The 13,413-nt window shown below is 42.7% G+C and overlaps 1 long non-coding RNA gene across 2 annotated transcripts; it reads left to right on the plus strand.

The window, feature by feature from the left end:
* The first annotated feature begins 757 nt into the window (after positions 1-757).
* On the plus strand, positions 758-4,232 carry LOC309340816. 2 transcript variants are annotated; one of them, XR_014156118.1, is made up of 3 exons: positions 758-1,712; positions 3,172-3,212; positions 3,930-4,232. It is a non-coding gene; the product is annotated as an uncharacterized lncRNA (long non-coding RNA). The 2 variants fall into 2 exon arrangements; XR_014156119.1 differs by having other exon boundaries at positions 760-1,076.
* The last annotated feature ends 9,181 nt before the right edge of the window (positions 4,233-13,413 follow it).

Consider the following 13,413-nt stretch of genomic DNA (forward strand, 5'->3'; position numbering starts at 1 on the left):
TGTTTTTAAATAAGCAACACCATTAAACAAGGTTCTCTCCCCTCCCCTCAAAAAAAGGGGGGGGGGGAATAATCTGGAATCATGAAATATTTTAGTGGCTATGAAATATGTAATCTAAGTCTGCCATCTGCTGGTAGAAATATATTTCAACTGTGCTATATTATTTACTATCAATTATGGAGAAATCTTGCAATGAGGTACCGGTACTTATTTTGTGCATCTCTGGGGAACAAAGCTGCTTTTAACTGTACATACGCCTGTGGTTCCATTCTTTCACTTTTTAAAGGCTACAATCCAAAATACACTTGCCGATTTATACATGCCTGAATGTCTGCACCTTGGTGAATATTTGACAATCCAAGCTGAATTTGGTGGGTATCACCATTCACTAGTATAAGTCCCCGCAAGTTGGCTTTTCTGACCTAGCCGTCTGACTTGTTCCAGGAAAGAGAGAGTGTCAAGGGACCACCAATTACTACTATAGCGGTGAAGATGTGGGAAGAGCTTATGTTACTTCCAAAATACAAGGTCAAATTGGTGATGGCCCAGCCAGCGACTATAATGTGTGTTTCTAAAGTGTGCTGAAATTACAGTAATTCATGGGAAAAGGACATATTCAGGATTGTAAGAATGCAAGTTGAGCCAGTAAATATTCCTTGAAATTATTGGGACAAATGATCATTTCATCACCCTGACATCCAAGCTATTGGTCAGACTGTGGCGGGGGGGGGGAGGGAGGAGTTAAAGGGTCCATTGTTAAAATTTGCAGACCAAAGATCAGGACAATAAAAACACACCGTTCTGCCAAAGTTAATGGCCCATTAACAACAGCTGGTGGACCCAACACACTGAAATTATTCCTGGTCCTGGCGTTCCACCAGCATTACTGCCTCGGAAGAAAATAGATCTGACCTTGTTGAAGTGGCCTTCTTCCTGTGTGGGGACCATGGCAACTGGCCTCATTGCCCCTGCCCCCATATAAAGTGGCATGAAGCTTTGACAGAAGGAAAGATTGAAAAGCTGGAAGTTTTCACAATAGCTCCTTGCTGAAGCAGTAGGAGGAAACAGCTCATCTGGTAACTAAGCATGGCTATTTATTTTTACTATTTGGGGGCATTTTAAAGAATGGTTGTGATTTCTTGGGAAATTTTTAAAAAGATCAGTCAATTTCCATTGAAGGATCTATGGGAGCGTTAGTGGCCTGTTATTGTTGTTGTTTTGATACCATCGATTTACAGTCAAACCCCTCAGCTTGCCATCTCAACAACTCTGCCATTTTGGCAGCGAATGCACACAGCAGTGAAATCAACCCCCACTAATGTGTTGATATCAAATTGATTTGGGGCTAAACTTTAGCTGTGCTGTTCTGTTGCAGGAAAGGACATTTGTGCTGGGCTAGTGTGTGTGTGTGTGTGTGTGTGTGTGTGTGTGTTTAAAAAAGCAATGTGACATCTGCCCAAACCGATAGCACACACTGACACATCCATTGCCTATTTCAATTCACCTGACGACAATTAAGTGACATTAAAGAACAAGCCCTCCTCAGATTCTAATTTTTTCTGATGCTGTGTTCAATATTGTAATAGATGGTGCCAATAGAAGTTTGCCTCACAAAGCTTCTTCCCTTTCCTTTCTATAATCTTCTTTAATAATTGCTGCTGGAGCCATTCCCCTCCATGAATGAAGGACAGGACAGAAAACAACACAGAAAAGTGAGAAGCATAATCTTTCTGGCTATCATTGCAGTAGGTGCAAGACTCAGAATTACTGATACAGCTACTTAAGATGGTGGTACTGAAATATATAGCCAAATCCTTGCCTGTACAGTGTTTCCTCCTGGTGTCAGGAGAAGGCTGTGTCAAGGAGAGGTGTCCCAAATCTCTTCAAGATTAATCTGAACACTTCAGCCAGTGTCCATCCTGTTAATTTTCAATCCCATTTTGTAGCTAGTGAAGCTACTCTGAATATTGACAGTTGCCTCCAGGGGACTAGCAGTATGCTCTCTTAGCAAGAAAGCAAGCGCAGCAGGGTTTCTGAAATATTTGCCAGTGCCACTGTAAAAATGCAGAAGGCAGCGACCTGTATAACTACATACGAGGCAGTTATCCAAGGTTTCTATATGAGGGAATTCATTTTTCTCTCTCTCCAACCCCCACCCTTCCCCTAAAGAAAGGTTGTTTGCAATTCAAATGTCAAAGACGCCATAGCAGAAGAGTCCTGGCGACAGAGCATTTAAACTACTCTGCACTTATTTCTCCCCAATGAAATTAATGTTATTTTTCATTTATGTACAGAGGTTGGTAACAGCAACAAAACGATTCTGCCTTCACACGTCTAGCAGTCACACCAAACTGCTATGTTTTAGCAGGCATGAAAATACCTGGGTAGATGTTCATATGTAAAGGTAAAGGTAAAGGTACCCCTGCCCGTATGGGCCAGTCGTGTCCGACTCTAGGGTTGTGCGCCCATCTCACTTAAGAGGCCGGGGGCCAGCGCTGTCCGGAGACACTTCCGGGTCACGTGGCCAGCGTGCCGAAGCTGCTCTGGCGAGCCGGCACCAGCACAGCACACAGAAACGCCATTTACCTTCCTGCTATAAAGCGGTCCCTATTTATCTATTTGCACTTACGAGTGCTTTCGAACTGCTAGGTGGGCAGGAGCTGGGACCGAAAGACGGGAGCTCACCCCGCCGCGGGGATTCGAACGGCCGACCATGCGATCAGCAAGCCCTAGGCGCTGAGGTTTTACCCACAGCGCCACCCGCATCCCTTCCATGTTCATATGACCCCCTGCTTAAAAGTGCTAATTAATTTTGCTCTACATGTGGTTCTGACTCAGGGGAGGCCACCATAGTCAGAGGGGAATTGTGTTGTCAAAAGCATCTCTCTCTCCATCTCTCTCCCTGGGTGTGCCTTTAGAACAACAATGGGGAACCAATCACCTTTCAGAGGTTGGATAACAACTCTCATCATCCTCAGTGGTCATTGATGGTGGTCCAACCACATGGCTACGTGTTCCCCATTTTTTATTTACAAAGTTCATGAAGCTCTCTAAACGACGCCCCCTCCATCTGCATCCAAAGGTTACCAGAGCCATATTGTATGAAGTTTAGTTTATGAAATTAGTTTATTTTAAAAAAAACAAATTCAACCCTATCTTTTCTCTCACCAGGACACCCAAGTAGAATCAAGAGAAACATCAATTGGTTAAAAGTAAGGGCAAAAGCTAAGCATTTAATGGGAATTTTTTACTTATACAGTGGTACCTCGGTTCTCGAACGTAATCCATTCCGGAAGACAGTTCGGCTTCTGAAATGTTCAAAAACCGAGGCACAGCTTCCCATTAGTTGCAAGAGTTTCTTGCACTCAGCGGTAGCCATGTAACACGTGTTTCAAAAAACGTTCGAAAATGGAAGCATTTACTTCCAGGTTTTCAGCGTTCGAAAAGCAAAATGTTCAACAACAGAGGCATTCAGGAATCGAGGTACCACTGTATATCCATTTATGGTATATATTGCTTAGATGAAGAACTGCATCGTAAAATGCAAAAACAGTGCAAATATCAAAGGATGGCTGTTTCATGTTGCATATTGTTTCAGAAAGTGCAGATTTTTTAGGTCCCAACTGAATCTACGTTCTCCCCCAACCTTAACTGTAAGTGAATATTTAAGAATGCATATTAAAAACATCAGGAATCCCTGTTAAGATATTCCAAATTCTGAGTAGAAAAGCATATGAATTCCTATGTCAAAGAAAAACATACTTTCTCAAAGACAGTAAAACTGTCTAATATGCAGAAAATGAAATTTTTGTATGCACCGAAGTTAAGACTTATGTAAAAGTTTGCATTTGCATGATAGAGAAATTTACATTACGCAAGAGGTTGCAGTCTAGATGAAAGCAGAAGACTGATGTTTTTCTATTTCACAGGGTTAGGCTAGCTGATGACTCATAGACAGAAACCTGAGCTGCAACTCTCTCACAGCTAGAGAGGAAATTTAAGAAGTCAGTGAAGGCTAGCTGTAATAGGTGCAGCTGCAGCTAAGCTCCACAGTGATGAAAAAACCTAGGATCTCTCTCTGGGACCAGAGAGAGGAAAGTTTACTAAACTGTATAAAGGACTGAACCATTTTGGCTGGTACCTGAGAGCAACTTGTTACTTTATTATTTTGTAACATTTATCTTACTGTAACTAATATTTAAGATTATTCTGCAGTAAAGTTTTGAAACTCATTCTTGTGGTGGAGGGATTCATTTCTACTCTTAACAAGGTCCAAATCAGGGATTCTACTGAACAACTCTAAGAAGAAGTATGCATTTACAATATTTTGATAGCTATGTCTATGATTGTTACAAAAATAGTGTCTTTTACTTTTAAAGTTGGTGTTTTAGTCCATTATTATTATTATTATTATTATTATTATTATTATTATTATTCCCTGCCCATCTGACTGGGTTGTCTCAGCCACTGTGGGCAAATTCCAATACGTATAAAAACATAATAAAACATCAAACATTAAAAACTTCCTGATACAGGGCTGCCTTCAAATGTCTTCTAAAAGTTGTGTGGTTCTTTATCTCCTTGACATCTGATGGGAGGACATTCCACAAGCCACTGCTGAGAAGGCCCTTAAAAGTTGCATTCCATTTTCTGCCACAATTCTTCTTATTGACTGTAACCCCTGTTAAGAAACACGTTTAGAAAACATAAGGTACCCAGTATGCTTTGTCTTCTTGCCAGTAAAAGGGAATTTCTTCAGCAATGCATTCAGTAGTTGCTAGTGAAGCCGTTTGCTTTTGATAGCAGCAAACCTGTATGTACTAGAGACTGTACGTTCATTCAATACTACATGTGCACTGTCCAGCTACTTGTGCACATGGTTATGCAGGTTGTACACTCCTTGAATGTAAGGCATGAACATCCCTGTGAACATTTTGCAATAAGACTTTGTGAGAACCAAGAATGGGACAGGTCTCCAGATCCTACGTAGGCACTCAGTCTGAGCTAGGCCAGTATAAATGCAACAGGTGCTAGGTCCTGTTTCTGCCCAGCCAATGTTATGCCTGATTTATCTTCCCAGAAATGGAGAGTCAGAAAGTGAAAAGGGTGATGGAGAATTTACGTAATGGGAATCATTAAATGTGCAAGATCTGTGATTGGGTTGAGTCTCCTAGCTTAACTTTCTTCTTCCAAAAGCAGCGGCATCTGTGGCAGGTGGGCAGGGCCGGATTTAGGTTTGATGAGGCCCTAAGCTACTGAAGGTAATGGGCCCTTTATATGTCCAGCTGTTCTTTGTCAACAACAAATTGTCACTGTTTTTTTGTGTTGAATATATGCTATATGGTAATTTATAGACCTAATAGGTCCATACACAACACAAAACACTGTTGATGTACGTCGGTTTTATTTTATTTGTTTTTTAATCTTATATTTTGCAAATGTACATCCAGGTTTTTCCCCCTTAAAATTTTTGGGGGGCTCCCAAGAGAGAGCAGCCCTAAGCTATAGCTTGTTTAGCTTATACGTAAATCTGGCACTGCAGGTGGGGGAGTGTGGGATCTTGGCTCCCCCTTCACTGTGGCCCTGATGAAACACACACATACAGAGGCTACTTTTTAGAGGGAACATCATTATAAGAAGGTTTTGCTGAGGGGAGAGCAATGGAGTCTCGTTGACAGCTGCTGGATGGGCAAAGAAGCAGGAGGCAGCATTGGGACAGAAGAGTTGGTGATTCAACATAGCTACACAAAAGCTTTTAAAGCAGTCATTTAAAGGTCATTGAGACAGGGGGTGCAGAGCCAATCTGTCTACAACAAAAGGTTTTGACAACAGACAGAACTGACAGAAGCCAACAGAAGACAAGGCAGCCTGAGGGGCTCCCGGTATTTTCTTTCCCCGTGGCCATATAAGAAGGGGTTGGGGGCCTTGCCTGAGGGATGTCAAAGCCTGACAGACATTACCCAATGTGTGTGGGGGGGGGGAGAGATAGGAATGAGGGTGATGTCTTGAAGAAGAGCAATCATTTGTTACTTGATGGGCCCAATTGGCAATACTGCAGTCTGTCAAGCTCTCCATTTCTAGAGGCTCAGATGCCAGTAAACTTCAAAGAGAACCTTTCAGCACTTGAAATAATACCTGGGTTGTATCCAGGGCCTAAAGCAAGAATACATCCCACAGCAGTCTTTGGCAATTACAGGGATGGAGTTCCACTAATGTGTAGAGTGTGTGTTGTTGTTTTTTAATGGCTTGTGTGAAAAAGCAAGGAAATTAAGGCACACAGACTTAATTTCCACACCATGTAAGAAGCATACATTGTTATGTACTGAAGTTCTCACCCTGGGCCAGCAGGGGGATAATGTAGATAGTTATGCAAATAAGGGATCGAAAGTGACGTTCAGCGATTGGATAGTTTTAGAAAATAGTTACAGTTACATTGTACTGGAGCTCTATATAAGCAGGCTGACTGAACCCTTCAGTTCAGTTCTGTCCTGGCCTGTGAATAAACAAGAGCTGTTTGAAGAATCGCTGTGTCGTCTGATATGTTCATCCACAACCTAACATACATGATCAATATTCTCACATATTGTGCTTACTTTTAGCCCTTGTGGACCCCTGTTATTTTTTCTTCTGGTCCGAAACATCTTCCACTGCAACTGGAGAGACACTGAAACTCAGGACGCTATGACAGCAATGGTCATTTAGCAACATACTTGTCCTCTACTGTCCCTTTATGCCTTCACTGTGGTTAACACAGAATGGTATATGTTTGTAGTGACAAGGATGAAGTTGATTGATAGAGGATCCAGATGTGGACCCAATAACAGGCCTAAACAGGCATTATTGAGGCTCTCTATATTACTCTGTTGCAAGAGAAAGGAGAAGGTGAGTCTTGTGTTTATGAGTCGGTATGCCTAGAACAGGGTTAGAACACTTTGTAAGGAATTAATTAAATCTTTAGAATTGACACTCAGAGCAAATTTGCAGGTCAGATGATCTCATAGTAGGGATGGGCTGAGCAGCTTGTTGCATCCTATTGCTCAGCCATAGGTCTATTCTGCTCTCTTTTGTGTGGATTTTTTTACTGAATGAACAAAAAGCATGCAGTTGAATTGCATGTATTTTGCCCACGTGTTTTATGTAAATAGCACACTTTTGATGCAAAATGTGCCCTTTTCAATGTATTCACCCTAAAAATATGCATTTTGTGTGCATCTTTTGAGATACAATATGTATCATTGTGTGAGCTTTTCCCACACAAAAACTGCACTGCAAAGTCGGGAGAAGTGTGTAATCAGACTGGGAGTTGTGTTCCAATTCACATGCAACCTTGAAAGTATCAGATCAGATCAGTCCCACAGCGAAAAAGCACGCCAAACAAATTCCTCCCCATCCCTCCTCAAGCTTGAATAGTTCAGCCTTTCATTCGTTAGCTGTTAGTTTTACTTTTCCTCAAACATTCACAAGGTTGCATTCTGCAGCTTAAGATAAGACATGAAAGAAGTTAGTAATTAAGAATTTAGCATTGAAAAAGATTACATATTCTTAACTTTTGACATAACACTGATGGCTTTGTCAAATTGGCATGTGCCCAGTTTGTAGATGAAGAGGATTAACGCTGAAAGCGCATGCGAAGACAAACCAGAATGCACAGTAACATGCTACATGTGAATACACACAGCAATATGTTAAGAGTGCATGTGCCACTTGCAAACGAACATAGTAATCTGCAAATACTGGGGCACTTGCAAAGAGACAAGAGTATCGTAAGGAGCAGCACATTCAGATGTGGGGTTTATTGTGTCCATTTCACTTGTTATAATGTTAGTGCCTCTGTCCTACTTTCTAACAATTACTTTACGATTGTGCAACTGTGGCTTTTGATTGATATACTGCTTTTGTTGTTGTTTAGTCATTTAGTTGTGTCCGACTCTTCATGACCCCATGGACCAGAGCACGCCAGGCACTTCTGTCTTCCACTGCCTCCTGCAGTTTGGTCAAACTCATGTTTGTAGCTTTAATAACACTATCCAACCATCTCATCCTCTGTCATCCCCTCCTCCTTGTGCCCTCCATCTTTCCCAACATCAGGGTCTTTTCCAGGGAGTCTTCTCTTCTCATGAGATGGCCAAAGTACTGGAGCCTCAGCTTCATGATCTGTCCTTCCAGTGAGCACTCAGGGCTGATTTCCTTAAGAGTGGATAGGTTTGATCTTCTTGCAGTCCATGGGAATAGAATGGGATGAGTAGTGGTACGATCTCTGTAGTTGCAAGACTTAATTTGCTTATGGTATGTTTGTGCTTGTGGGGTGATTGTTGAATACCACGAATCTGGTTGTGCTTTGGCAGGAGGGAAGGTGAAGAAGAAAAGGACCCCGGGCTCTCAAAATGCTTCCCAAATGGGATGCTATGATTTGTTGTTGTTGTTTTTCTAGCTTTATATTTATTGTACAGTGGTGCCTCAGGTTAAGAACTTAATTCATTCCAGAGGTCCTTCCTTAACCTGAAACTGCTCTTAACCTGAGGTACCACTTTAGCTAATGGGGCCTCCCACTGCCGCCACCACAGTGGCGTAGCGTGGGTTGTCAGCACCTGGGGCAAGGCAAGTAATTTGTGCCCCCTAACCCGTGGATTTGCGCCCCCTAACCCGTGGATTTGCCCTAACCCCAGATGTTGCGCCCGGTGCGGCCGGCCCCCCCTGCACCCCCCACGCTACGCCACTGCGCCACCACACAATTTATGTTCTCATCCTGAAGCAAGGTTATTAACCCGAGATACTATTTCTGGGTTAGCGGAGTCTGTAACCTGAAGCGTCTGTAACTTGAAGCATCTGTAACCCAAGGTACCACTGTATCACAGTTTTGCATTGTGGCTTTTACAGTTTCACTGTCTGTTATATAGCATTTGTTATTTCTGTAAGCTGCTTAGAGTCTGTTTCAGTTTTAAGTGGTATATCAATAAATAAAATTAAATGAATAAAAATGGGGCGATATAATAACATATTAGATCCATTGTCATTAAAAGAAAAGAAAGAAGGAAAGTGGAATGTTGGGATGTGAAGAATTTCTACTGTTCACATTATGGCAGTCTTTCTTCATGTATGATAAGTGGAGTATTGGTGTGAAGCCTCATCATGAAATATTGAAGAGTGTTTGCCTTTGGAAAAATTGGATTACATTTCCCCCCTCTAAGAGCCCCTAAATTTGTACCTTTATATATATGGATGCTCTTGGGCAGATAAATGAACGGCATTTTCATAGCAATATACCGTATGCTAAAAGAGATATTATTAGGTTTAGGAGAATGAATTAGAAATGACGAACTGTTAAATTGGGGAGGGAGCTGTAGAAAATAAAGTTTAAGAGAGGTTCAAATCAGGCATTTATAGTTCTGCCTTTGATTCCCATCTGTGCCTTCCTCACCACCAAGTGATACCTCCAGGCAGAGAGAGACCTGAGGCCATTTCCCCACTTCAAAAAGCATTCATTTTATGTATTTGGGACACAGAACCTTAGCACAACTTCGTCTATGCTTCTTGATGTTCTGCCAATCTGATAAAAAGCTTCCATGAGTTAGGTTCTGTCTGCTTGGCAACTACCTACAGTATGCTCCCAGCTGGTTACTGGGAGAAATACAACCAAAAAAATGAGAAGGAACTAAGAAAAGACAGACACTCCTGCCAATTGTGTGAATGCTTTAATCAGAAGTAGATCTCAGTGGCCCAGGAAAGCGTGTTCTCCCTAAAATGAGAGCACATGTTGTGGGGGGGGGGTCTGCCAGGCCAACCCTCTGTTACCAGGCAGGTTAATGGTTATTGCCTGGAGCAATGATTGGCTGACCGGGTGCTGGGGCAAATTGCATGTAGCAAATTGGGTGGGTGGGACCGAAGGCTTTAAATATTGGGGGCACTCTGCTTTTGCTTTCTCTTTTGCAGAGTGCTTCGGATCACCCGCCCGCCCTCCCGCCCTGTGATCCGGTTGACCTTGCTATGCCTGTCATGGGGTCATCTGCCGTTGGGGCAGGGGCCTAGTAGGAATTTTATCCATTTGGCTGATTGGCTGGTGCCATTTGGTTTTTGCCTACTACTTAGCAATTTGTCACAACTTACAAGGTTGTGGTTAGGCATTGGTTATAAAAACTGGTGGTGGAGGGGTCAGGATAGGCTGTGCTGGCCCCTCCAATGGTGGTGTGGAAGGGAATTCCATTAAAGGAATCCTGGGGCTTGCCACAACTTCGTCCAATCCCTGAAATGGGACCAGAGCCGGCAAGCCTTGGGGAGCTGGTTGGGTGAGCGGTGAGGGACTGTGGCTCAGCTCAACTGATCCCCAACATTGTTTTCCGTTCACTGGCTTCCGAGGGAGTTCGGAAAGTCAGTTCTGTCCCAGGCGGGGGGACAGATAGTCATAACCAATGCCTAAGCAACCACTCACAGATTATGTATTTTAATAAAGTTGTGGCCAAAATAGTACCAAAAACATTAAACAAAAATTACGTGTGATTTGTGAATTATTTGAGGGGTGGCTTGGGGACCTCCACATGAAAATGGCTTAACCAAAGGACAGAGACAGTATTTGTTATTGAGACTGACAGAAGGAATGTTTCACTGTTGATTATCCTTGATCCCTGTGGTGTTCTTGATGCTGGTGTGCTCCTGATGGACTTCAACCTGCCTCAGTCCCAGCCAGCATGGCCAAAAATCAAGGATGGTGGGAGTTGTGATCCAGAAACATCTAGAATGAACTTCTTTTGGCTATGCCTGACTTAATGGATTAAATGTCAACTAAAATTTCCACAGAGGTTAAGAGATCTGAGTCCTGGAGATGGTGGATAAGAAAGGAGAGACCAAACAATATTATTGTAAAACAGGGGCTTGGGGGCGGGGATAGACACAAAAATTATGAATAAAAAAAGAATGTTTGCAAGATGCAAGGAAGGATAAATGTACAACACTCTCCCCAAGTCTCTAGAATGCTGTACACAGCCATTGACATGTTTCCCCCACATTTTTCTTTCAGTATTTAAGTACGTTGTGCCTTAATCCATATCCTCCCCATGCTGGGAAATGAATTTTTCTTGACTTACCAAGAGTCCATTTTCTAATAGTCAAGAAAAGAAATTATGCCCAGAGGCGTAAGGAGATTGGATGTATAAGGGAAAGCACCTTTTTTCCCCCTTTTTTGCCCAGAATCAGATTTTCACTCGACAAAGACCATGACTAAACTGAAAGAAAGTTTTCTGGAAGGTTAATAAAACTGTTGTGTTTGTTGAGCTGTTGTAGGGGGGCTGTTTAGTGAAGTTACAAAAGAGGCATCACCAGACTATGTTGTAAATATAAGTAAGCATGACGACAAAATTAAAAGTGCAGATTGTTGTTGTTGTTGTTGTTTAGTCGTTTAGTCGTGTCCGACTCTTCAAGACCCCATGGACCAGAGCACGCCAGGCACTCCTGTCTTCCACTGCCTCCCGCAGTTTGGTCAAACTCATGCTGGTAGCTTCGAGAACACTGTCCAACCATCTCGTCCTCTGTCGTCCCCTTCTCCTTGTGCCCTCCATCTTTCCCAACATCAGGGTCTTTTCCAGGGAGTCTTCTCTTCTCATGAGGTGGCCAAAGTATTGGAGCCTCAGCTTCACGATCTGTCCTTCCAGTGAGCACTCAGGGCTGATTTCCTTCAGAATGGAGAGGTTTGATCTTCTTGCAGTCCATGGGACTCTCAAGAGTCTCCTCCAGCATCATAATTCAAAAGCATCAATTCTTTGGCGATCAGCTTTCTTGATGGTCCAGCTCTCACTTCCATACATCACCACTGGGAAAACCATGGCTTTAACTATACGGACCTTTGTTGGCAAGGTGATGTCTCTGCTTTTTAAGATGCTGTCTACGTTTGCCATCGCCTTTCTCCCAAGGAGCAGGCGTCTTTTAATTTCGTGACTGCTGTCACCATCTGCAGTGATCATGGAACCCAAGAAAGTAAAATCTCTCACTGCCTCCATTTCTTCCCCTTCTATTTGCCAGGAGGTGATGGACCCCCTTCATGGATCACTGCCTTGCCGTGGCAAAGGGGCTTGAATATCTCAGAGAAGCTATGAGCTATGCCGTGCAGGGCCACCCAAGATGGACAGGTCATAGTGGAGAGTTTTGACCAAATGTGATCCACCTGGAGCAGGAACCAGCAAGTCACTTCAGTATCCCTGCCAAGAAAACTCCATGGACAAAGTGCAGATTAATAATTAATAACTAATGAATCAGTGCAGCACTCTCTTTAGGAACTATGCTGGAGAGCTTGCTTTTTATTTTAGTCATAATTGATTTGGCCTCACCTAGAGAGAAGACTTGAAGGCATGAGATAGATACAGGGGTCAGCAAACTTTTTCAGCAGGGGGCAGGTTCACTGTCCCTCAGAACTTGTGGGGGGCTGGACTATATTGTGGGGGGAATGAATGAATTCCTATGCCCCACAAATAACCCAGAGATGCATTTTAAATAAAAGGGCACATTCTACTCATGTAAAAACACCAGGCAGGCCCCACAAATAACCCAGAGATGCATTTTAAATAAAAAGACACATTCTACTCATGTAAAAACACACTGATTCCCAGACCGTCCGCGAGCTGGATTTAGAAGGCGATTGGGCTGGATCCTGCCCCCGGGCCTTAGTTTGCCTACCCATGAGATAGAAGCATTCATGTTAACAAGATAAAACAGAAATTGCACTGACTACAAAAGTGAGTGGTTATTTATTTATAACTTTTCTTTTCTGCTCTTCATTGTGGAGCAGTTAAACACAGCTTCACGTTCACAATACAGTTACTAAAAACAAGGCAGGTAAGTCACACTCAGTCAGCACAAACACTGGCTTCTGGGAGAATAATGAACAGGCATCTCAACCTTAAAAGAATAGGTGCCAGCAGTGTCACGGGGGAAGGGACTTCCAAAACCGTGGTGCCACCACCCAGAAGGCTCTGCCAGACCATTCCATACAGCTGGCCTCAACTAAAATTAGTACAGACATGAGAACCTTCTCGGGGAACTTAAGAAAGATGCAGGTCTACATATGTCACGGGACGGCTCTGTGTGTCATTGACTCTAGCTCCTCCTACTGAAGCATCTTGCAGAAACTAGGGACTCAGCTAGACTGGAAAAGAAAAAGCTATTCATTTATTATTTTTATTTTTTGATAATTATTTTTACTAGTTTTCAGTTACAACAATCCAATCCAATAACAGCCTCATTATGGCAATGCCAAATTATAATACAATTAATATTACCAATGATTGAGATGCCAAATTATACAATTTAAGTGGCCTTCTGCATGCTAGAATTAACGGTTTGATGCTTTCCTTTGTTTCAGCGCTCCAGAGTCTTATAAATTTCAGTTACGCTCCAGTCCAGATACCAATCCCTTTTATCGCAGCTGCA

This window comes from Podarcis erhardii (assembly GCF_964252035.2).
Source record: "Podarcis erhardii genome assembly, chromosome: 4".
Lineage (NCBI taxonomy): Eukaryota > Metazoa > Chordata > Lepidosauria > Squamata > Lacertidae > Podarcis > Podarcis erhardii.